Source organism: Tachyglossus aculeatus, chromosome X1 (genome assembly GCF_015852505.1).
Source record: "Tachyglossus aculeatus isolate mTacAcu1 chromosome X1, mTacAcu1.pri, whole genome shotgun sequence".
Classification (NCBI taxonomy): Eukaryota; Metazoa; Chordata; class Mammalia; order Monotremata; family Tachyglossidae; genus Tachyglossus; species Tachyglossus aculeatus.
The window spans coordinates 135,325,374-135,348,274 of NC_052101.1; the positions used below are offsets into that span (position 1 = coordinate 135,325,374).

Consider the following 22,901-nt stretch of genomic DNA (forward strand, 5'->3'; position numbering starts at 1 on the left):
CTCACTGTCCTCAAAGCCCTCCTGAAATCCCACCTCCTTTGGGAAGCCTCCCCTTGATCAATGCATGGTACCCCAGTCACACTGTGCCAACCACACATTCAGCCTGGATAGTTTTCATTCCTATCCCCAACACTGTTAGACCTATGGAAACTAACTACAGTGTCAGCTCCTCAACTCCACCCTTGCTCCTTCAAGCTAATGCAGGAGATAGGCTGTCAGCCTCACTTCAGGGCCGTTCTGTTTCTGCTCCAGCGCAACAAGGGGCACTGTCTCAGGAAAAGATGCAGAACCATCAACACTGGGTGGAAGCTGAATGTCCATTCTTCCACCATCTTTTTCCACCCTTCGGCCCCAGCTCCCAGGAGCTGCTGTCTGCCTAGACATGGCTCAGCAGATGAGCAAAGTTGCTCAGAGTCGATACACAAGCTCTATTATCATCCCTAGGGTCCTATCAGACTACTAGTAAACAGATCTTGCCCATTCTTTTTTTTAATGGTATTTGTTAAGCGCTTACTATGTGCCAGGCACCATACTAAACCCTGGGGTAGATACAAGCTAATCAGGTTGGGCACAGTCCATGTCCCACATGAGGCTCATAGTCTTAATTCCCATTTTACAGATGAAGTAAATGAGGCCCAGAGAAGTGAAGTGATACCCAAAAATCACACAAAAAACAAGTGGCAGAGCCAGGATTAGAACCCAGGTCCCCTGACTTGCAGACCCATGCTCTTTCCAGTAGGCCACAGTACTTCTCTGCTTCTCTGTTTCTTCAATCGTATTTATTGATTGTTTCAAATGTATTTATTGAGTGCTTACTATGTGCAAAGCTTGCTTCTTCCAAGGGGTTCTATGGATCAATCCCTTCCTTTCCACGCAGAAAGCCACCACCACCAACAAAAGCACAGGCCTGGGAGTCAAGAGGTCATGGGTTCTAATCTCACTTCCACCACTTGTCTGCTGTGTGACCTTGGACAAATCACTTCACTTCTCTGGGCCTCAGTTACCTCATCTGTAAAATAGGGATTGAGAATGCAAGCCCCATGTGGGACAGGGACTGTGTTCAACCCGATTTGCTTGTATCTACCCCAGCACCTTACTACAGTACCTGGCACATAGTAAGTACTTAACAAATATTACAAATACTACAAAGCTGGTCCAGGTGCTTGTCATATCCCACCTTGCCCACTGCATCAGATTCTTCATTGGTCTCCCTGCCTCCAGCATCTCCAATCCAGATGTCTGCCCAGATAATTTTTCTCTAACATTGTTCTGTGCATGCCTCCCCACTCCTTCAAAACTCCCATTGATTGCCCATTCCTCTCCTCATCAAACAGAAATTCTTGCCATTGGCTTTAAGTTTCTCCAGCAGCTTTCTCCATCTTACAATCTGCGCTCTTCACCTATTACTTCCCCACTAGGTAGATATGTTCCCTGCCTTCAAGGAGCTTACAGACTAGAGGGAGAGTCAGGCATTAAAATAATTTACAGACAGGGGAAATGGCAGGGTAGAAGGACTTTACATAAGAGCTGAGGGGTTGGGGGAGAGGTGAATAACAAAGTGTTTAAGGGACGTAGACCCAGTGTGTAGGCAATGTAGAAGGGAGGGCTTAGATGGAGTAGTGAAGGCTTAGATCTCTTGGAGGGGATATGATTTCAATAGGGCTTTGAAGGTAGGGAGAATGATGGTCTGTTGGATATGAAGAAGGAGGGAGTTACAGGCCAGAGGGAGGATGTGGACAAGGATCCGGCAGTGAGATAGACAAAGGTCAAGATCTGGTGAGTAGGTTGGTGTTAGAGAAGCTAAGTGTGCAGGCTGGGCTATAGTAGATCAGTGAGGTAAGGCAACAAGGGACAAGGTGATTGAATGGTTTAAAGCTGATGTTAAGGAGTTTCTGTTCAATGCAGAAGTGGATGGGCAACCACTGGAGACTCTTGAGGAGTGGGGAAACATAGACTGAATTTTTTTAGAAAAATTATCTGGGCTGCAGGGTGAAATATGGACTGGACTAGGGAGAGACAAGAGGCAGGGAGGTCAGCTAAGAGGCTGTTGCAGACATCACATGGGATATAATAATAATAATAATAATAATAATAGTATTTATTAAGTGCTTACTATGTGCAAAGCACAGTTCTAAGCGCTGGGGAGGTCACAAGGTGATCAGGTTGTCCCACGGGGGACTCACAGTCTTGAGTTGGGTAAGGACTGTCTCTATATGTTGCCAACTTTTACTTCCCAAGCGCTTAGTACAGTGCTCTGCACACAGTAAGCGCTCAATAAATATGACTGATTGATTGATTGATCCCCATTTTACAGATGAGGTAACTGAGGCACAGAGAAGTTAAGTGACTTACCCAAAGTCACACAGCTGACAATTGGCAGAGCCAGGATTTGAACCCCTGACCTCTGACTCCAAAGCCTGTGCTCTTTCCACTGAGCCACGCTGCTTGGATCAGTGTATGAGCCATTTGGGTTGGGAAAGAAGGGGCTAATTCTAGAGATGTGAAGATAAAGCTGACAGGATTTGGTGACAGATTGAATATGCAAGTTGAAGGAGAGAGATGAGTCGAGAATTAATGCCAAAGTACGGGCTCGTGAGGGGTGGAAAATTGTGGTGTTATCTATAGTAATGGGAAATTATGGGGGAGAACAAGGTTTTGGTGGAAGATAAGGAGTTCTGTTTTAGACATGTTAAGTTTGAGGTTTCGGTGAGACATCCAAGTAGAAACATCCTGAATCATCAATCAATGGTATTGATCCAGGGCTTACTGTGTGTGGAACACTGTACCAAGCACTTGAGAAAGTACAGTACAACAGAGGTGGTAGGCATGTTCCCTGCCCACAATGAGCTTACAGTTAAGAGGGGGAGACAGACGTTAATTTAATTAATTAATTGATTACAATGGTATTGATCCAGGGCTTACTGTGTGTGGAACACTGTACCAAGCACTTGAGAAAGTACAGTACAACAGAGGTGGTAGGCATGTTCCTTGCCCACAATGAGCTTACAGTTAAGAGGGGAAGACAGACGTTAATTTAATTAATTAATTGATTAATTAAAGATATGTACATAAGTGCTGTGAAGCTGAGTGTGGGGTGAATATCAAATGCCCAAAGGATACAGATCCAAGTGTGTAGACAATACAAAAAAGGAGAAGGAGTCAGTGAAAAGGGGGCTTAATCATGGGCTGAAGGCAGGAGGAAATGCTAGACTGCAAAGAAGAAAAGAGGTCAGGGCTGGAGAGGTTGACTTGGGAATCATCTACATAAAAATGGTAACTGAAGCCATGGGAGTGAATGAGTTCTCTAAGAGAATGGGTGTAGCTGGAGAATAGAAGGGGACTCAGAATTGAGTCTTGAGGGACTCCCACAGTTAGGGGGTGGGAGGCAGAGGAGAAGCCTATGAAAGAGGCTGAGAATGAGTGGCCAGAGAGAGGAGGAGGAGAACCAGGAGAGGACAATACCAGTGGAGCCAAGATTGGATACGGTTTCCAGAAGAAAGTGTTGAAGGCAGCTAGGCAGTCCAGGCGGACTAAGATGTAGTAGAGGCTGTTGGATTTGGCCAGAAGGAGGTCTTTGGTGAGCTTTGGTGAGCTGAACTCCTCGTCTTCCCTCCCAAACCCTGCCCTCTCCCTGACTTTCCCATCACTGTTGACGGCACTACCATCCTTCCCGTCTCACAAGCCTGCAACCTTGGTGTCATCCTCGACTCCGCTCTCTTGTTCACCCCTCACATCCAATCCGTCACCAAAACATGCTGGTCTCACCTCCGCAACATTGCCAAGATCCACCCTTTCCTCTCCATCCAAACCGCTACCCTGCTCGTTCAAGCTCTCATCCTATCCCGTCTGGATTACTGCATCAGCCTCCTCTTCGATCTCCCATCCTCCTGTCTCTCCCCACTTCAATCCATACTTCACGCCGCTGCCCAGATTGTCTTTGTGCAGAAACGCTCTGGGCATGTTTCTCCCCTCCTCAAAAATCTCCAGTGGCTACCAATCAACCTATGCATCAGGCAAAAACTCCTCACCCTCGGCTTCAATGCTCTCAATTACCTTGCCCCCTCCTACCTCACCTCCCTTCTCTCCTTCTACAGCCCAGCCCGCACCCTCTGCTCCTCTGTCGCTAATCTCCTCACCGTGCCTCGTTCTCACCTGTCCCACTGTTGCCCCCCAACCCACGTCATCCCCCTGGCCTGGAATGCCCTCCCTCCACACATCTGCCAAGCTAGCTCTCTTCCTCCCTTCAAAGCCCTACTGAGAGCTCACCTCCTCCAGGAGGCCTTCCCAGACTGAGCCCCCTCGTTCCTCCCCCCCCTCCTCCCCCTCCTCATCCCCCGCCTTACCTCCTTCCCCTCCCCACAGCACCTGTATATATGTATATATGTTTGTACGTATTTATTACTCTATTTATTTTATTTGTACATATTTATTCTATTTATTTTATTTTGTTAATATGTTTTGTTTTGTTCTCTGTCTACCCCTTCTAGACTGTGAGCCCACTGTTGGGTAGGGACTGTCTCTATATGTTGCCAGCTTGTACTTCCCAAGTGCTTAGTACAGTGCTCTGCACACAGTAAGCACTCAATAAATACGATTGAATGAATGAATGAAAAGCTTTGAGAGGGCAGTTTCCATAGAGAGGAGAAGCGGAAGCTAGTGTGCAGGGGATCAAAGAGAGAGTTGGAGGAGAAAAAGTGGAGGCTTTCTACAATGTTGTGCATGCAGCAGGTGTTCAAGGCAGCGTTCTGAACACTGTGGGTGCCCAGTTCAGTGTTCCAAACACAGAAGATCTCCCAACCACCCAGTCCCTGAAAAGTGGGCTGCAGGTCCCTCCCTAAAGTTCTCTTTTGCTATCAACAAGATTCTTTCTCTTCTCACCCAAATTAGGTAAATAATCCTCATGGTAATAATAATGGTGACATTTATGAAGCACTTCCTGTGTGCCAAGCACTGTGCTCAGCCCTAAGGTAGATAAACAATAATCAAACATAAACCATGTTGGAAAGACTCGGGACAATGGAGCTTTTAATTCTAGGAAAAATTGTGAAGAAGTAATGATGAGAGCAACTAAATCTCTACAGGGTTAATACAGCTGAGTTAGGTCTCTCCTCTCTCCCACCTCTCCCTCTGCCAAATGGCTTGAGCAGTAATAGGTCCATGGTACCCCCCCCAGCCCTAATTTCCACACACAATACAACACAGGGACGGAGTAGCCCCCTCCCCCGGCAATTTCAGGTGTTCTATTTCCATGACTACCAAGTCACTAGCCTTTAGCATTCCTGCCTTTGAAATCCAGTGGCTGGCTCTCCCTGCACCCCGAGTTGCCCAGCCCGAAAGAGGGGAGCTGTAGGTCTGCAGGAGGCTGAGTGACCCGAACACTTGAATACCCACTTTCAGTCATTCATTCATTCATACTTATTGAGCTCTTACTGTGTGCAGAGCACTGTACTAAGCACTTGGGAAAGTACAATACAACAATAAACAGTGACATTTCCTGCCCACAACGAGCTTACAGTCTAGTGTGGGGAAGACAGACATCAATACAAATAAATACAATTACAGATATGTACATAAATGGGCTGGAAGAGGAGAAGAGCAAATGGAGCAAGTCAGGGTGCCGCAGAAGGGAGTGGGAGATGAGGAAAAATGGGGCTTAGTCTGGGAAGGCCTCTTGGAGGAGGTGTGCCTTCAGTAAGGCTTTGAAGCAGGGGAGAGTAAATTTTCTGGAAGATTTGAGGAGGGAGGGCATTTCAGGCCAGAGGTGGGAGGCGAGACAGGCTAGATTGAGGCACGGTGAGAAGGTTAGCACTAAAGGAGCGAAGTGTGCAGGCTGGGTTGTAGAAGGAGAGTAGCAAGGTGAGGTAGGATGGGGCAAGGTGGTGGAGTGCTTTAAAGTCACTGGTGAGGAGTTTTGTTTGATAAGGAAGTGGAAGGGCAACCACTGGATTTTTTTGCGAAGTGGGGTGACATGTCTTGAACGGTTTGTAGAAAAATGATCCAGGCAGCAAAGTGAAGTATGGACTGGAGTGGGGAGAGACAGGAGGCAGGGAGGTCAACAAGGAGGCTGATGCAGTAGTCCAGGCGGGATAGGATGAGTGATTGTATTAACATGGTAGCACTTTGGATGGAGAGGAAAGGGCTGGATTTTAGCAATGTCATGAAAGTGGGACCAACAAGATTTAGGGACGGATTGCATATGTGGGTTGAATGACAGGGAGGAGTCAAGGATAACAGATTATGGGCTTGTGAGACAGGAAAGGTGGTAGTACCATCTACAGTGACGGGAAAGTGAGTGGGAGGACAGGGTTTAGGTGGGAAGATAGGAAGTTCAGTTTTAGCCATACTAAGTTTGAGGTGGTGGGAGGCCATCCAAGTAGAAATGTCTTGAAGGAAGGAGGAGATGCGAGACTGGAAAGAGGGAGAAAGATCAGGGCCAGACCCAGCTGACTGCACCCAGCTTCACCCAGCTTCATCCACCACACAGAAGGGAGCTTGCTCCATTCCCATCCGAGCCAGCAGCTGCCCCCTAATGCCCCTAACCACTACCCACACTGTGCCCTCCCCACAGCCCATGAGAAGAACATCTCGTACTCCTAGTTGTTGCCTGGCTGCTAGTATTGCCAGCCTAGGGACCAGAGAGAAGCTCAGAGTGCCTTCCACCGCCCCCCAACATCACATGCACACACACAAACCCTCTGGAAGCACTTGGCACGTAGTAAGTGCTTAACAAATACCATTATTAATAATAATAATAATAATAATAAAGGATCCAGAGTGCTTTGGAGCAGAAGGGGGTGGTTGTGAGAGAACATCAGGGCCAGCAAAGCCAAAAGGAACATGGAAGGAAGTCAAGATGTCAGCTGGCAAGTTGAATGATACAGTAGCATTCAGCTGTGGAAGGGGAGAAAGTATACCATCTCTCCTGTTCAGGTAATAGGTGGCAGGGGGAGAGAAAGGGAGTGAGGCTAGTTGGGGGTGGGGAGAAGCAGGAACAGATTTAACCCACTCCTTCCCAAGGCTCTTTGCAAGTTGCCGTCCCCACTATTTGCTGTCCTGCAGCGAACACCCCCTCGATGGCCAGCACTGACTTTGTCTGAACCTGAAAAAGACCAAGCAGCACGTCTGCCATTTCCCAGGAAGTTTTTCTCCTTTAGCAGTCTCTTCAGGGTCACGTTTGTCTGGGCCATGGCCCCTGGAAGCCTATTTTTCTTATTAGATTTCCTGGGCCAGTTCCAACCTGTCACACAACGAGATGAGAATTAGTTCAGTCACATCACTGGTGGACCTGTCCCTACCACCAACTGCTAGGGAGGCACTGCAGGGGTCCTTGCCTTCTGAATGGCCTGGGTCAGTTAAATATTGGGCAGCAGGGTTGGGAGGTTTTTGGGGAAGAGAGGAGCAGACAAGATTGCTCCAAACTGAGTCAGAACAGTTGGGGTCAGGTGGGAGGTAGAAGGATTCAAGGTAGCCTGTGGAAGAGGAGCACCAAGTTCAAGGAAATTCTGGGTGATCACTGAGTGGGGCAGGGAGAGGAGCAGGCACAAAGAGGCCCAGTAGTCAGCAAGATAGATTCCTCTTTGTTCCTCTCAGGCAAACCACTAGGCCTCATTCTCAACTCTCCTGCCCAAAGACTTCCTGCTCAAGCTGTTCCTGCTGCTTGGAACGCCCTCCCCTTTGTCTGTCAGACCACTGCTCTCCCCATCTTCAAGGCCGTTCGGAAAGCCAATCTCCTCCAAAAGGCCTTCCCTGATTATTCTCTCATTTCCTCCCTGCTGCTTTTCCCTCCACTCTCCACTGCCACTTCTGCCCTTCCAAGTCAACTAAGCCAACTAAGCACTTGATTACCCCCACCACCACCCACCCACCCACACCCACACACACACACACTGCCCCGGGCAGCATTAAAGTTCATATTTTTATAGTCTATCACCTCTTCCTGCCTGGAATTAATTTTAGTGTCTGTCCTGTTAGACTGTAAGCTCCTTGAGAGCAGGGGTCATATCTATTAACTCTATTGTACCCTCCCAAGTGCTCTATACAGTGCTCTGTCCACAATAGGAGCGTGGCTTAGTGGAAAGAACAAGGGCTTGGGAATCAGGGGTCGTGGGTCCTAGTCCTGACTCTGCCACTTGTCAGCTGTGTGACTTTGGGCAAGTCACTTATCTTCTCTGTGCCTCAGTTAACTCATCTGTAAAATGGGGATCAAGACTGTGAGCCCCAAGTGGGACAACCTGATAACCTTGTATCTATACCAGCACTTAGAACAGTGCCTGGAACATAGTAAGTGCTTAACAAATACCAACATTATTATTATTATTATCCAGCACTTAGAACAGTGCTTCAGCACTTAGAACAGTGCTTTGCACACAGTAAGCTCTTAATAAATGCCATCATTATTATTATTACTATTAACTGACTGATTGATTCCTCCTCTCCATCTCTTAGACTATGAGCCCTTTGTGGGACAGGGATTGTGGCTTGTTTGATTATCCTGAATCTACCCCAGTGCTTGGCATATGAAAAGGGCTTTAATAAATACCATTTTTCAATAAAGGAGTTCACAGGAGAAGGCAATGAGGATAGCCCCATTCCCTGAAGTTTCAGCAAGTTCCTCACTGGGCAGAGAATGTATCTGTTTATTATTGTTATCTGTTTGTTATATTGTACTTTCCCAAGCCCTTAATACAGTGCTCTCCCAAGTAAGTGCTCAATAAATACAGTTGAATGGATGAAACCCCTGCCCTTTGCCAGACCCTGGGCCTTGGGGGCCATTGGCATAGCTGCTGAGCCCCCTTCCTAGCTCCTCAGTTCTCACACAGGCCAAAAGCAGATCAATGTTTTGCTCCTGCTAAAAGGGGAACTAATAATGCCCCCTGCTCGATAATCGCAAATCGCAGACCGAGTAGCCCAAGGTGGGGGAATGATAGAAAGAGGTAGAAAAAGCAGACCTAATTCCAATTTAAAGGGGGTGATGGTAGAATGGGCCCTTAATGAGGAGATTTTCTTCTCCTCTCCTCCCAGGAAGCTGAAATGAACATAGAACTCCTGCAGACACTTCTAGCTCCCCATTATAACCTCATTCTCTCTCTCTCTCTCTCTCACACACACACACACACACACACACCTCACACACACCTCACACAGGCTAATTAAACACACACCACTGCATGCAAACCTCCTTTCACACATGCTCCAATACGCTAACACATCCCTAGGTACAAACATGCTGGCACACGTGCAAACCCCATTTACGTGCTCTCTAGTGCTGAGCTCCAAAACATACATGGAATACACACACATACTCCAAGCAACAGGCCTACATCTAGAAAGCTGTTCCAGGGCCAGTAATCTTGGGCTGAGTTGGGGGAGGCAGGAGGGAAGGTTTAAAGGGCACCTTATCTTCTTGTCTATTGTTGGGGGGTGGGAGGGGAAGGGGTGAGGAGGACAGGGTGGAGAGCCTGTTATTGGGTAGGAACCGTCTCTATATGTTGCCGACTTGTACTTCCCAAGCGCTTAGTACAGTGCTCTGCACACAGTAAGTGTTCGATAAATACAATTGAATGAATGAAGGGAGTGGAGGAAACTCAAGGGAATCCCATTTCTGCTTCCCTTCCTACCGAGCACTTCGCACTGCCCTGGGGATGAATCCCTAGCTGCTTCTCTCCCCTTGCTGCCCCCAACCTGGGCCACTCTCCCAGAGAACCAGGGCCCCCAAGCTGGGGGCAGGGCCCAGCCAGTCTGGAGCATCTGCAGGAAGGGAAACTCCAGCTCCAGCCTCCCTCCCCCACGCCCAAGAGAATGGGACCACCCCTGTGCCCCACACCCTAGGGGTATCTCATCCCTCCTGAAATCAGGATTCTAGGATATGGGGTGGGAGAGGGGCAAAGAGGGTGCAAGAGGGCTCCAGGGGCTCCTGGATTGTGGCAGATGTGCACAGTCCTGCTCTCTAGGAGGGGAAGGAAGGGGAAAGGAGAGAAGACTAGGGGATGGAAGGGGAGGGGCCCCTAGGATGCAGGACTTGGGCCTTGCCAGATCGGCCATATGCTAGGGCCTGGGCCATATGCAGGTAATGGACCTGACCAACAGCCACATTCCTCCAGTAAGTAGGCACTCAGCACAGTGCTCTGCATAAGGTAGGCAATCAGTAAATACTACTGAATGAACGTTCACCTTCCCTGGCTCACAGACTTTCAGAAGGGCTCATCCCTGACTCCTAAACCTGCAACCTTGGCATTATCCTCCATACTTCTTTCATTCAACCTGCATATTCTGTCTGTCATCAAGCCCTGTCGGTTCTACCTTCACAATATCATTAGAATTCACCCTTTCCTCTCCATCCAAACTGCTACCATGTTCATTCATTCATTCATTCATTCAATCGTATTTATTGAGCACTTACTGTGTCAGAGCACTGTACTAAGCACTTGGGAAGTACAAATGATTCACTCATTCAAATCATGTTAATCATTCACTAATTCAGTTGTATTTAATGAGTGCTTACTGTGTGCAGAGCACTGTACAAAGCGCTTGGGAGAGGACAATACAACAATAAATGAACACATTCCCTGTCCACAATGAACTTACAGTCTAGAGGGTCTAGAATGAATGAATGGGTCTATCTATGAATGGATGGATGGATGGATGAATACTGTACCGTAATTTTCCAAGTGCTTGGTACAGTGCTCTGCACACAGTAAGTGCTCAATAGATCCGATTGAATGAATGAATGAATGTCTACCAACTCTGTTGTCCTCTCCCAGGTATTTAGTCCAGTAAGTGCCCAATAAATACCACTGATGATGATAAGTGACTGTGAGCCCACTGTTTCTAGACTGTGAGCCCACTGTTGGGTAGGGACGGTCTCTATATGTTGCCAACTTGTACTTCCCAAGCGCTTAGTACAGTGCTCTGCATACAGTAAGCTCTCAATACATACGATTGAATGAATGAATGAGTGAAAGTGCTCAATAAATACCAGTGATTGATTGACTGATTGATTGAGGTTATTGAGGCAAGGAGCTGGTTGGAGGTTGAGAAGAGCATCATCATCATCATCAATCGTATTTATTGAGCGCTTACTATGTGCAGAGCACTGTACTAAGCGCTTGGGAAGTACAAATTGGCAACATATAGAGACAGTCCCTACCCAACAGTGGGCTCACAGTTTAAAAGCGGGGAGACAGAGAACAAAACCAAACATACTAACAAAATAAAATAAATAGAATAGATATGTACAAGTAAAATAAATAAATAAATAAATAGAGTAATAAATATGTACAAACATACATACAGGTGCTGTGGGGAAGGGAAGGAGGTAAGATGGGGGGATGGAGAGGGGGACGAGGGGGAGAGGAAGGAAGGGGCTCAGTCTGGGAATAATGATGGCATTTATTAAGCACTTACTATGTGCAAAGCACTGTACTAAGCGCTGGGGAGATTACAAGGAGATCAGGTTGTCCCACGGGGGGCTCACAGACTTCATCCCCATTTTACAGATGAGGGAACTGAGGCCCAGAGAAGTTAAGTGACTTGCCCAAAGTCACACAGCTGACAGTTGGCAGAGCTGGGATTCGAACCCATGACCCCTGACTCCAAAGCCCGGGCTCTTTCCACTGAGCCACGCTGCTTCTCTCAAGAGCAGTCTGGCCCCCTCCCGCAACCTGAACCCTCAGCGTCCCCTCGGCTCAGATCCTGCTACACAGGCACGCACTCACACACTCTGACCCACACCCCTTTTCTCTCTCTCTCACACACACACACACACACACACTCGCTCGTCTACACGGCCAGACCCACACTGCGCAGAAACACCCCCCGACACCTCCAACCCGAGGGACCCGCACACTCACAAGTACCCAATCACCACACACTCAAACTCCCCAAGTCGCGCACCCCCCCCGCCCCGCGCCCCGAGCGGTCCCTGTTTCTGGCTTCGGGACGTGGAGAGCGGGGGCGGTGGGAGCGGGGGTTGCGGAATCCGCTCCCTCTGTCCCGCCGACTCCTCGATGCGCCGCCCATGCTGCCGCAGCCCCCCCCCGCCGCCGCCCCGCTCTCCCCGGGCCGGCGGCGGGGGCGGCGGCGGCGGGGGGCGGGGGAGCTCTCGGCGGCGCGCGGCGGAGCGGGGGAAAGGAGGCGGCTGGCGGCGGCGGCGGCGGCGGCGGGGCAGCCCCGGCTCAGCTCCTGTCCCTTCCCTTCCCTTCCCTCCCCGTGCCCGCCTCCTCCCCAGCGGGGATGCAGGTGGCCCGGGCGAGCTCAGCCCCGCTCTAACGCGCCCTGCCGCCGCCAGCAGCCGCAGCCGCAGCCCTCGCCATGCCCCGGGGCCGGGGAAGACACCCGGAGCTGCCGCGGTGAGTGCGCCTGGAGCGGGCTCCGGGGAGGGGGCTTCGGGGAGCGGACTCCGGGGAGGGGGCTTCGGAGAGCGGGCTCCGGGGAGCGGGCTCCGAGGACCGGGGGAGGCGGGGCGCGGCGCCGCTAGCTCCGGGGTGGAGCCTGCCCCACAGGTGCCCGGACCGGGCTAGGGGCCGGAGCAGGCGGGGCCCAGCGGGCAGGCGGGTGGCGATGGTCAAGGCTCCGGGGGTAGGAGGACAGCCGGGGCCGCCTTTGCACTAGCCGCCTTCGGGGAGTGCTTTGAGAGCGGGGGACCGTTGGCAGCGTCTGACTCCGACCCCCGTCATCCCTACGTCCCCCCCTCCCCGTCCCTATCACCTCCCTCCATCCCCAGCTACCCCCATCCCTACCACCTTTCCCCGCGCCCCCACCATCCCCTCTACCCCCATCCCTCCTCCATCCCCTCTCTACCCCCTCTCCACCTCTACCATCTCCCCTCCACCCCGCTTCCCTCTCCCAGTCCATACACCACCGTCCCCGCACCGGCCGACTACTTGAGCTAAGGCCACGAAGACCGGGCCGGCGGGAAACCCGGACGATCCCCTGCCTCCGGCGGGGTACGCGGTCCCTAACAGTTCCTGGGAAGTTGCTTGGGGCTCGGCCAAGTGTGGTTTCAGGTAGACAGCTCCCAGGAGCAAAGACTTGCCCCCCTCTATCTGTGGAGATGCCTCAGCAGGCTTCTGTCCCGCGGGTGGATTTGTGCTCCTTCTCCTAACAAACAGCCGGCCAGCGTTCCTGGGAGAGGGGGTGGCCAGAGGAAAGGAGCCAAGAAGCCAAACGAAGAGAGGGAGCCAAGGTGAGGAAGAGGAGGGATTGATGATTGATTGATTGATTGATGAGTCTTCCCTCTGCCCCGAGAGCCCCGCCACGAGCACTCACAAAGCCACCCGTGCTCCGAGCAAGCCAGGGAAGAGATGCAGAAAACTGTACTTACTGCCTTGTTTGCACAGCTCTGTATTGGGCGCCTGCTATGTGCAGAGGACTGTACTGGGTGCCTACTACTCCAGAGTGTTGTAGTGGGCTGTCTGCAGAGGTCAGTGCTGGGTACCTACTCTGTTTGCAGGGCACTGTCCTGGGTACTTCCTATGGGGGGAACAGGGTGTTGAATGCTTGGAAGACATTTAACAAGGTCGCAGGTAGGAACAGTTCCAGGACTGATTGATTTCCCAGCCCCCAGGGCTGCATCATCCCTTCAGCCAGCTCGAGTGCTTCTGGATGTATTTACCCACTCTTTCTCACTCAAAATATATTGTGTACTCAGTTACTGGTTTGACTACTGCGGTAGTAAATATTTTTACTTCTTTCTCCTCGATTAAAGTGGAAGCTCCTTGTAATAATAACAATAGTAGTAAGAGAAGCAGTGTGGCTTACTGGAAAGAGCACGGGCTTGGGAGTCAGAGGTCATGGGTTCTAGTCCCGGCTCTGCCACTGTCAGCTGTGTGGCTTTGGGCAAGTCATCTAACTGCTCTGTGCCTCAGTTACCTCTGAGCTGTGTGGCCTAGTGGATAGAGCAGGGCCCTGGACCTGGGAGTCAGAAGGACCTGGGTTCTACTCTTGACCACTTGTCTGCTGTGTGACCTTGGGCAAGTCACAACCTCTCTGTGCCTCAATTACCGCATCTGTAAAATGGGGATTAAGACTGTGAACCTCCTGTAAGACATGGACTGTGTCCAACCTGATTAACTTGTATCTACCCCAGCGCTTAGTACAGTGCCTGGCACATAGTAAGCACATAACAAATACCATTTAAAAAAATATATAATCATATCCCACACTTTACATGTGGGCAGGGAATGTTTCACTTGGTCATTCTGTACTTTCTAAGGACCTACAACAGTGCAACACATGAAGTGGGTGCTCAGTAAGTACCACAATTATTAATAAATTCTCCTGCTGCTGCTAAACAGTGCAATCCCTTCTAGACTGTGAGCCCGTTGTTGGGTAGGGACCGTCTCTATATGTTGCCGACCTGTACTTCCCAAGCGCTTAGTACAGTGCTCTGCACACAGTAAGCGCTCAATAAATACAGTTGAATGAATGAATGAATCCCTGCCATCTTGGAGTTTCTAGTTTAATGAGGGACACATGCAGCCATGCCCTGAGAGCAATACAGTCAGCAGGAAAATCAATCAATCAGTCAATCGCATTTATCGAGAGCTTAATGTGTGCAGAGCATTATACTAACTGCCTGGGAAAATAAATCAATAGCAAATCAACTGAGTACTCAATCAATCAGTCAATCATATTTGAGCACTTTCGTGTGCAGAGCACTGTACTAAATGCTTGGGAGAGTACAACATAACAGATACATCTCCTTCCCACAACAAGCTTATAGTCTAGAGGAGGAGACGAACATTAATATAAATAAATAAATTATGGATGTGTACATAAGTGCTGTAGAGGGGTGGTGAATAAAGGAAGCAAGCCAGGGCAACGCAGAAGGGAGTGGGAAAAGGGGAAATGAGGGTTTAGTCAGGGAAGGCCTCTGGAAGAGATGTGCCTTCAATAAGGCTTTGAAGGTGGAGAGAGTAATTGTCTGTCAGATATGAAAAGAGAGGGCGTGCCAGGCCAGAGGCAGGACGTGGGCGAGAGGTCGGCAGTGAGATGGACGAGATTGAGGTACAGTGAGCAGGTTGGCATTAGAGGAGTGAAGTGTGCGGGCTGGGTTGTAATAGTTGAGTAGCGAGGTGAGGTAGGAGGGGACAAGGTGATTGAGTGTTTTAAAGCCAATGGCAAGGAGTTTCTGTTTGATGCAGAGGTGGTTGGGCAAACACTGGAGGTTCTTGAGGACTGGGGAAACGTGGCCTGATTTTTTTTGTAGAAAAATGATCCAGGCAACAGAGTGAAGTATGGACTGGAGTGGGGAGAGAAAGGAGGCTGGGAGGTCAGCAAGGAGGCTGTTAAAATAATCATTCATTCATTCATTCAATCATATTTATTGAGTGCTTACTGTGTGCAGAGCACTGTACTAAGCACTTGGGAAGTACAAGTTGGCAACATATAGAGACGGTACCTACCCAACAGCGGGCTCACAGTCTAGAAGGGGGAGACAGACAACAAAACAAAACATATTAACAAAATAAAATAAATAGAATAAATATGTACAAGTTAAATAAATAGAGTAATAAATACGTACAAACATATATACATATATACAGGTGCTGTGGGGAGGGGAAGGAGGTAAGGCGGGGGGATGGGGAGGGGGAGGAGGAGAAGAAGGATGAGGGGGCTCAGTCTCAGTCCAGACAGAGAGGATAAATGCTTGAATTAATGTGGTAGCAGTTTGGATGGAGATTAAAGGATGGATTTTAATGATGTTGTGGAGGATGAACCAAAAGGATTTAGTGATAAATTGAATATGTGGGTTGAATGAGAGAGAGAGGAGTCAAGGATAATGCCAAGGCTACAGGCTTGTGAGACAGGGAAGATGGTGGTGCTGTCTACAGTGATGAAAAAGTCAGGGGGAGGACAGGGTTTGGGTGTGAAGATAAAGAGTTCTGTTTTAGGCATGTTAAGTTTGATGTGATGGCAGAACAACCAAGAAGAGAAGTCTTGAAGGCAGGAGGAAATGCAAGGCTGCAGAGGGAAGGGATCAGGGCTGGAGATGTAGATTTGGGAATCATCTGCATAGAGATGGTAGTTGAAGCCATGTGAAAGAATGAGTTCTCCAAGGAATTGAGTACAGATGGAGAATAGAAGGGGACCCAGAATTGAACCTTGAGGGACACCCACAGCTAGGAGGTGGGAGGCAGATTGGGAGCCCTCAAAAGAGACCGAGAATGAGCGGCTACAGAGATAGGAGGAGAATCGGGAGAGGATAGTGTCAGTGAAGCCGAGGTTGAAAAATGTTTCCAGGAGAAGGGGGTGGTCAGCAGTGTCAAAAGCAGCTGAGAGGTCTAGGAGGATTAAGATGGAGTAGAGGCCTCACTGTCCCACAGCACTTCATTCATTCATTCAATTGTATTTATTGAGCGCTTACTGTGTGCAGAGCACTGTTCTAAGCACTTGGGAAGTACAAGTCAGCAACATATAGAGACGGTCCCTACCCAACAACAGGCTCACAGTCTGGAAGGGGGAGACAGTAATGATGGTATTTGTTAGGCGCTTACAGTGTGCCAAGCACTGTTCTAAGCACTGGGGAGGATACAAGATTACCTGGTTGTCCCACATGGGGCTCACAGTCTTACTCCCCATTTTACAGATGAGGTAACTGAGGCACAGAGAAGTTAAGTGATTTGCCCAAAGTCACACAGCTGACAAGTGGCAGAGCCAGGATTCGAACCCATGACCTCTGACTCCCAAGCTCATGCTCTTTCCACTAAGCCATGCTGCTTCTCATGCTGCTTCATGCTGCTAGCACTGGTGTATATTTGTATATATTTACTATTCTATTTATTTTATTAATGATGTGTATATATATATATATATTATTCTATTTATTTACATTGATGCTATTGATGCCTGTCCACTTGCTTTGTTTTTTGTTTGTTTGTCTTCCCCCTTCTAGACTGTGAGCCTGATGGGTAAGGAATGTCTCTATTTGTTGCTGAATTGTACTTTCCAAGAGCTTACTACAGTGCTCTGCACACAGTAAGTGCTCAATAAATACGGTTGAATGAAAAGGTTAACAGTTAATAAGAGTTGTGTGGGAGCTGGCACAAAGAGCTTAAAGCAAGGAAGGTTGCGAGGGGAACAGAGATTATTCAGGCAAATTAATCAATCATATTTGCTGAGCACGCACTGTGTGTAGAGCATGTACTAAGCACTTGGGAAAGTACAATACAACGAAGTTGCTAGACATGTTCCCTGCCCACAATGAGCTAGGAAAGCAACGGAAGGCTTGGGAGCGAGCAAAAAGATAGAATAGTGGAATGCCCAGGATGAGATGAGTTTGAGGTCAGAGAGGTAAGAACCCAAAAAGTCTGCTAGGAGAGTTTAGAAGCCAAGATCATTTTATAATTGAATTTATTGACTGCACTTCGATCTCTATCTCGCGCCAACCTCTTGCCCACAGCCTACCTCTGGCCTGGAACGCCCTTCCTCCTCATATCAGACAGACAATTGCTCTCCTCCAATCGGGTGGGAGACAGAGGAGGAGCCCGCAAAGGAGACTGAGAATGTTATACCTGTTAAGCACTTACTATGTAGTAAGCGCTAGACTAGATACAAGTTAATCAGGTCGGACACAGTCCCATATGGGGCTCACAGTCCAAGTAGGAGGGAGAACAGGTATAGAATCCCCGTGTTACAGATGAGGAAATTGAGGCTCAAAGAAGTTAAGTGACTTTCTCAGGGTCAAACAGCAGGTGAGTTAGAATCCAGGTCTTCTGACTCTCAGGCTCGTGGTCTATTCAGTAAGCCATGCTTCTCCTCATGCTAGAAAAGGGCCAAGGTGCCCAGTGGGGATAGGGGGAGGGTTAAACAGCAGATATAGATATGAGAAATCATTCAAGGCTAATTAGGTGCTAATGAATTGCTGGGTTCCTATTTGCAGATCAGAGACCCTGAGGATTTGGCAATCCAGGGCAGTGAGGGGGACAGTGAAGGGGACCTACATTCAATGGTCCATATCCCCCCACAACCTCCAAAACACACACACACACACACACACACACACCCCACCCCCCACCCCCGTCATGCAGGTATACATAGGCCCCAGAGGCAGGGCAGGAGCCAGAGGGCCTGCTGGGTGACCCTCTTCCAAACTTGAGAAGCAACTTGGAAGCCCAGTAGAAGGAGCATGGGCCTGGGGGTCAGAGGGCCTGCCTGAGCTCTAATCCTTCCTCTGCCACCTGCCTGCTGTGTGACCTTGGGCAAGTCTCTTCACTTCTCTGGTCCTCAGTTTCCTCCGTCTGTACAATGGGAATTCAATACCTGTTCTCCTTCCCCCATGAGGGACAGGGACTGTGTCCAACCTGATTAGCCTGTATCTACTCCAGCACTTAGTACAATGCCTGGCACAGAGCAAGCACTTAACAAATATCACAATTATTATTAATGGCACCAGAGTGATTCCAAGGCATCCAGAAGGCATCAGACTCCATTCTCTCTGGACTCAGGTTGATTTTGGAACAGGAGGAAGCAGCAGCCCAGCTGCTCTCTCCTCCACTCAGCAACACTATCAATTAACCAATCAATTGTATTTATTCAGCACTTACAGTGTGCAGAGCAGTGCATTGGACTGGGAAAGTCTAATGATAATAATAATAATAATAATAACAGTAATTGTGGCATTTGTTAAACACTTACTGTGTGCCAAACATTGTACTAAGCACTGGGATAGATAAAAGATAATCAGGTCAAACCCAGTCCCTGATTCATATGGGACTTGCAGTTTAAGTAGGAGTAAGAACGGGCACTGAATTCCCATTCTACAGATGAGGTAACCGAGGCCCAGAGAAGGTAAGTGAGCTGTCCAAGGTAACACAGCAGGCAAGTGGCAGAGTGGGATTAGAACCCAGGTGTTCTGACTCCCAGGCCCGGGCTCTTTCCACCAGGCCATACTGCTCCTCACTGCTCCAATAAACAGAAATGATCCCTGCTCTCAAGGAACTACCAATCTAGCAGGCTACTTCTCACTCATCGGGTACCAGGTCCATTGCCTTCCCCAACTATTCCAGACCTTTCACTCCCTTCCTCTTGAAACCTCCAGTTTCCAGACCTCACCAACCCCCCTTACCCCCAAGAACCTTGCCAATGACTTCCTTGACAAAATCATAACCATCAGGTGTGAATTCCCCATAGCACCCCGACCCCTTCCCAGCCACAGTCCACTCTCTCTCTAATCAATCTATTAATCAATCAATCGTATTTATTGAGCGCTTACTGTGTGCAGAGCACTGTACTAAGCGCTTGGGAAGTACAAGTTGGCAACATATAGAGACGGTCCCTACCCAACAGTGGGCTCACAGTCTAGAAGGGGGACAGTCTAGAAAGGGGACAGTCTAGAAGGGGGGAGTCTAGAACTGTCTCTCAAGAGAAGGGCTCCCACCTCCACCTGCCCCTCCAACACCATGCCTTTATACTTTATAGAAACACTTGCTCCCTCCCTTCTTCCCTCCCTGACTGCCGTCTTCAACTGCTCACTCACTTTCTGATGGTTCCACCCCTTCTGCCTTCAAACATGCCCATGTCTCCCCTTTCCTGAAAAAATCTTTTCTAGACCCCACTGCACCACGCAGCTAATAGCTCCATCTCCCTCCTCCCATTCCTGTCCGTACACCTCAATTGTGTTGTTTATACCCGCTGCCTTAATCAGTCAATCAATCAGTAGTATTTATTGAGTGCTAACCGTTTGCAGAGCACTGTACTAAGTTCTTGGGAGAGTACAATAGCATTAGTAGGTCCATTCCTCTCCTCAAAAACCTCCAAGGGTTAGCCATTCGTCCCCACTTTAAGCAGAAACTCCTGACCATTGGCTTTAAGGCCCTCCCTCTTACCTCTCCACTTTTTTCCCCCATTACACCCCAGCTAACACACTCCATTCTTCCCAAGCTTGCCTTCTCACTGTCCCTCAATCTCGAGTTTCCCAGCTCCAATCCCTGGCTCACTCCCTTTCCCCTTCCTGGAACTCCCTCCTCCTTCACATCTGGCAGACTACTGCTCTCCCCATCTTCAAAGCCCTTCTGAGGTCACCTCTCCTCCAGGAGGCCTTCCCCAATTCATCTCTCCTCTTCCCAGGTCACTTCTTCCCAACTACCATCTCAGTACTTTTGCACTTATAACCACCCACTGCATTTTGGTACCTGTCAGTAGACATACTTGTTCCTCCTACCTGGAAATGATTTTGTGTCTATCTTCCCTGTTAGAATGCAAGCTCCTTGGGAGCAGGGACTGTGTGTCCTCCCTGTATTACCCTTTCCCGAGTGCCAAGAGCACCATCCTTAGCCCACCCACCCAGTGGGAGTCCAGACAGTGCCACAGATGGATGGACGGATGGATGGATGGATAGATGGAAGGACTGTCTGTGGAGCAGCCCTGTCCCAGAAGACTCAGTGATTGGGGCTAAACGGCACCGAGGGAGGGGGTTGGGCAGCATGGGGAGCCATGTGCCAGGCTTGAAATTCACCCATTCTGACTGATTTGGAGCAGATCGTGCATCCCTGACCCCCACCCCTCGCCCCGGGAAAAGGCTTAGTACAGTAGTGCTGCCAGAGCACGTGGCCTAGCCATCTGCCTTACCCGCCCTCCTCCCTCCCGCCGTCATCAGGCAGAAGCTCTGCTGATGTCCGTTTGCCTTCAAAGAGAGAGAAGACCCATTTCCAGAGCCAGATGGCACATTTCCCAGGGCCTTGGCATGGGGCACCAGATGCCCCTCCTCCAGCCCCCATAGAGAGCCAATGATGCAGAGGAAGAGGGCAAAACCCCAGAGAGATGGAGCCAAGAGTGTGTCGGGGGGGGGGGGGGGGGGGGGGCAGAGAGAGAGAAAAAGGCAGGAAAGAAAGAAAAGAGACAGAGTCTGGTGCTGCTTCTCACTCCCAGTTTTTTGATCCACCAACCAGGACTTCAGGGGTCCCGGGGCCTCTCTATTCCCAGGCCTGCTGTTGGCAGTTGGGGCTAAGGGAGTGAGATGGAGAGAGGGATCTCTGGGCTTTGGGAGTTGGACCCCCCGACTTTCCCCACCCAGGGTTAACAATAATAATAATTATGGTACTTGTTAAGCACTTACTATTTGCCAAGCACTTTTCTAAGAGCTGGGGTAAATACAAGTTAATCAGGTTGGACACAGTGCCTGTCCCACATGGGGCTCACACTCTCATCCCCATTTTACAAATGAGGTAACTGAGGCCCAGAGAAGTGAAGTGACTTGCCCAAGTTCACGCAGTGGACAGTCATATTTATTGAGTGCTTACTGTGTGCAGAGCACTGTATTAAGCGCTTGGGAAGCACAATTCAATCAATCAATCAATCAATCGTATTTATTGAGCGCTTACTGTGTGCAGAGCACTGTACTAAGCGCTTGGGAAATACAAGTTGGCAACATATAGAGACAGTCCCTACCCAACAGTGGGCTCACAGTCTAAAAGGGGGAGACAGAGAACAAAACCAAACATACTAACAAAATAAAATAAATAGAATAGATATGTACAAGTAAAATAAATAAATAAATAAAAAGAGTAATAAATATGTACAAACATATATACATATACACAGGTGCTGTGGGGAAGGGAAGGAGGTAAGGGGGGGGATGGAGAGGGGGACGAGGGGGAGAGGAAGGAAGGGGCTCAGTCTGGGAAGGCCTCCTGGAGGAGGTGAGCTCTCAGTAGGGCCTTGAAGGGAGGAAGAGAGCTAGCTTGGCGGATGGGCAGAGGGAGGGCATTCCAGGCCCGGGGGATGACGTGGGCCAGGGGTCGATGGGACAGGCGAGAACGAGGTACGGTGAGGAGATCAGCAGCAGAGGAGCGGAGGGTGCGGGGTGGGCTGGAGAAGGAGAGAAGGGAGGTGAGGTAGGAGGGGGCGAGGTGATGGAGAGCCTTGAAGCCCAGGGTGAGGAGTTTCTGCCTGATGCACAGATTGATTGGTAGCCACTGGAGATTTTTGAGGAGGGGAGTAACATGCCCAGAGCGTTTCTGGACAAAGACAATCCGGGCAGCAGCATGAAGTATGGATTGAAGTGGGGAGAGACACGAGGATGGGAGATCAGAGAGAAGGCTGCTGTAGTAGTCCAGACGGGATAGAATGAGAGCTTGAACGAGCAGGGTAGCAGTATGGATGGAGAGGAAAGGGCGGATCTTGGCAATGTTGCGGAGCTGAGACCGGCAGGTTTTGGTGACGGCTTGGATGTGAGGGGTGAATGAGAGAGTGGAGTCGAGGATGACACCAAGGTTGCGGGCTTGTGAGACGGGAAGGATGGTAGTGCCGTCAACAGGGATGGGAAAGTCAGGAAGAGGGCAGGGTTTGGGAGGGAAGACAAGGAGTTCAGTCTTGGACATGTTGAGTTTTAGGTGGCGGGCAGACATCCAGATGGAGATGTCCTGAAGGCAGGAGGAGATGCGAGCCTGGAGGGAGGGAGAGGGAGCAAGGGGCAGAGATGTAGATCTGGGTGTCATCAGCGTAGAGATGATAGTTGAAGCCGTGGGAGCGAATGAGGTCACCAAGGGAGTGCGTGTAGATCGAGAACAGAAGGGGACCAAGCACTGAACCTTGGGGAACTCCCACAGTAAGGGGATGGGAGGGGGAGGAGGAGCCTGCAAAAGCTATGTTGCTCCTTAGCAACATAGACAGTCCCTGCCCACAATGGATTCACAGTCTAGCGGAGACGGGATTAGAACCCAGGTCCATCTAGATTCCCAGGCCGGTGCTCTCTCCACTAAGCCATGCTGGGCTCTGATCAGACCTGGAAGTTCCCAATCAGAACTGATCAGACCCACACCTGTGCCTGAGGACACAGTGTCAGAGAGGGCAGGGGCTGCATTAAGGGCTCCCATGGCCCTCCTACTTGACTTGTCTAAGATGGCAGCAGCAGGGCTGTGTGTCTTGTAGGACAGAGAGGGCACAGTAGTGGTTGGGATGTC

At 49.7% G+C, this 22,901-nt stretch overlaps 1 protein-coding gene across 1 annotated transcript in view; it reads left to right on the plus strand.

Moving 5' to 3' along the window:
- The first annotated feature begins 12,230 nt into the window (after positions 1-12,230).
- Positions 12,231-22,901, plus strand: part of LINGO3 (leucine rich repeat and Ig domain containing 3) — a 33,884-nt gene continuing 23,213 nt past the window's right edge. Inside the window, exon 1 of the mRNA XM_038772921.1 lies at positions 12,231-12,347. The gene's annotated coding sequence lies outside the window, so the exon portion shown is untranslated. The remainder of the gene's footprint in view (positions 12,348-22,901) is intronic.